The 2863-nt window shown below is 50.2% G+C and overlaps 1 protein-coding gene across 1 annotated transcript in view; it reads right to left on the bottom strand.

Annotated features, from left to right (window-relative positions):
- Positions 1-1121, bottom strand: part of SRGAP3 (SLIT-ROBO Rho GTPase activating protein 3) — a 144504-nt gene extending 143383 nt beyond the window's left edge. The window contains exon 1 of the mRNA XM_012000648.1: positions 933-1121. The gene's annotated coding sequence lies outside the window, so the exon portion shown is untranslated. The remainder of the gene's footprint in view (positions 1-932) is intronic.
- Between the last annotated feature and the right edge of the window lie 1742 nt (positions 1122-2863).

Genomic DNA, 2863 nt, shown 5'->3' with positions numbered 1-2863 from the left:
AGAGAGAAAGAGAGAGAGAAACAGGACAGGACCCAGGGGAAGGGGGATAAGGATCAGGTCAGGTGAGATGAAGCAAGTCGCTGATCTCCTGGTGTTGAGGGCCTCTGGCTGGAGAGATGACCCAAGGAGAAGGGAGAGTCCAGGAAGCATGGCTGAAGGAGAGACAGTGCTGGCCGGGGGGCCTGCTGAGTGGAGCCCTTCATGGTTGACACAGTCCAAGTGAGACTTGCTGCTTCCTGCCTGCCTGTATTTAATGAGCTGAAGCCAGGGAGTTCTAAGCACAGAAGGTTTTGTAGCTGGAGGATTCAGGGCCTGCCAAGTCAGTGCCCAAGCAGATGGGGCCTCCATGATCTCAGAGCTTGGGGTATGAGAAATCAGGACACATGACAGTTTGTGCATCGAAAATAAGTAAATAAGGCAGGGAAAGAACCAGGGCACTGAGGTCCTCCAGGGGAGCAAGGAAGAGGAATGTTCGAGCATCAGTCCCATGGAGAAGAAATTCACTGTGCTAAAGAAATTCAGACGAAGGCTGGCTGACACCCAAATGAAGGACAACTGGAGAGGAACAGGATGTCCTGAAGGGAGGTAGGGGTCTCATCAGGGCACAAATGGAGGCTAGCTCAGTGCCGGTGCTTGGTAGGATAATAATAACAGCAACAACAATTGATTGAGCACCTATTGTCTGTGACAAACACTCTTCTTGGGTTGCTCGTTTATTCCCTTCAGGAAACTTCTGCAGAGAAACTCTTTCTAGCTTGCCTTTACACATGAGGAAGACTGAGGCTTAGAGGTATAAGTAACCTGCAGACCCAGGGCCCTGAAGGCACGCCCTCTGCCTCCAACGAGGTCGGCCTCCTTTCTGCTTTGCCACCAACTGTCCGCCCACTCCAGTGCTGCCTCCCATCTCTGTGCACCCACACCCAACTTCTTACTTGAACTGGTGCTCCCGGGAGCTGCGGATTTTGGAGGAGAAGCGCTCGGCCAGCTTCTCCAGGCTGCGGGAGTACTCGAGTTCAATCTCAGCTTTCCGGCGGAAAAACTCCTGAAGGTCTTGAAGCAGCTGCAGTCGCGACTCTGATTGCTGCTCCAGACATTTGAACTGCTCCACCAGCTGCGTGCGGATCTCTGCGGGCACACAAGGGTGGGAGCATGAGACTGGTGGTGGGGACGGGGGCACTGGGGTCTGCTCTTTTGCTGGCCAGGGCCCTGCAATTCAGGCAACTCCCTCCTATCACCACCCAGAGCCTCTCTGAGCCCAGCCAGAGCCCAGACCTTGCTTGGCAGAGCATTGGCACAAAGATTCCACTCTTGCTCATTTTTACCATTGGTCTAACCACATGTTTCCAAAACTTGAATCATTGCATGTCACCACCATGATTTTTGCCATATTCACATGCCCCAAGCATTCTTATTTCTTCCACATGATCTAGTAAATTGACTCAACTTTCCTACAGAGATGATCTTGTTTAAAATGCAAAGATTTCTATCAATACAATAAAGTGAAACACTAGGACCCCTTACAGCCTGGGACATAGGAAATAATTCAGTGAAAACAAAAATATTGTAAAATTCTATCTAGAGACAATTGTTTACCAAAGGCTCTAAGCCTAAGCTGCTGGCTCTTTATCAACCAAAGGAAAATGGCAGTGTGACTTTCTCCACGTGTAGTCAAGACTAAGAGAGGGCTGAGAAGGGCATGCTCTTCCCTCTTGGGTTTCAGTGTTATTTAAGGCCATGCCTGTGTCCTGCTTTATATCACCTTGAATTCCATGTATGAACCTCTCAGATCCCACACTTCAGAAAATACTGATTGCTCAAACCAGGTCTATGCAACCAGGGCAACAATTCAAAAGCTGGAAGCTGGAGTTAAAAATCACAGCTGGATGCCAGTAACCACAGCCATTTTCATCTTCAAGCCTGTGGGGTTATCACCGCCACTGCCCCCAGGCATCGATTCTTTCCAGGCCATTCCAAGGGCTGCTCAACAGATCAGCCTGCAAAGCACTCTGCTCATACCAGCAACCTGCTCAAAAATACCCCACGGCGCCCCTCTGCCGGAGTATTAATCCAACTCCCCAGCATGGAATTCAAGACCATCCACCACGCAGTCCCAAATTTCATTTCTCAGGACTTTACCCCAGTGGACTCTCCAAACCATTCAAGCCATTCCTTGGAATATCAGATCTCACCTGCCTAAACGTGTGCCCCATCTGAAATGGTGGCCAGCGTCATTTCAGCATCCTTCAGAGAATTGGACTCAAAACTGGAGCAGAACTACTCTGGGGTACACAAAGACACCCCACAGGGTATGCAAGCTGAGGTAGAAGGGAATCAACCTGAGATCCTCCACATCCATTCCCACTCCCTGACAATGTGCCTCAGTCTAGACGCACAACCCCTCTCCTTTCCTACCTCCCCTCTTCACAATGGTCCTGTTCTCTCTTTACAGGAAAAAGAGCAACTGCTCACTCGTCCAGAATCTATGATGCAGTGTCCCAAAATGTCGAGACATCTGGATGCCAAAAGGAAAAACACACCATTTAAAATGTTCATGTTGGCCAGGCGTGGTGGCTCATGCCTGTAATCCCAGCACTTTGGGAGGCTGAGGCGGGTGGATCACGAGGGCAGGAGATCGAGACCATCCTGGCTAACACAGTGAAACCCCGTCTCTACTAAAAACACAAAAAATCAGCTGGGCGTAGTGGCAGGCGCCTGTAGTCCAAGCTACTCTGGAGGCTGAGGCAGGAGAATCACTTGAACCCAGGAGGTGGAGGTTGCAGTGAGCCGAGACCGTGCCACTGCACTCCAGCCTGGGTGACAGAGTGAGACCCTGTCTCAAAAAATAGAAAGAAAGAAAGAAAGA

This window comes from Mandrillus leucophaeus, unplaced genomic scaffold (genome assembly GCF_000951045.1).
Source record: "Mandrillus leucophaeus isolate KB7577 unplaced genomic scaffold, Mleu.le_1.0 Scaffold637, whole genome shotgun sequence".
NCBI classification, from domain to species: Eukaryota; Metazoa; Chordata; class Mammalia; order Primates; family Cercopithecidae; genus Mandrillus; species Mandrillus leucophaeus.
Note: the sequence above shows the minus strand (reverse complement) of the source record. Positions and strands in the feature narration are given on the sequence as shown.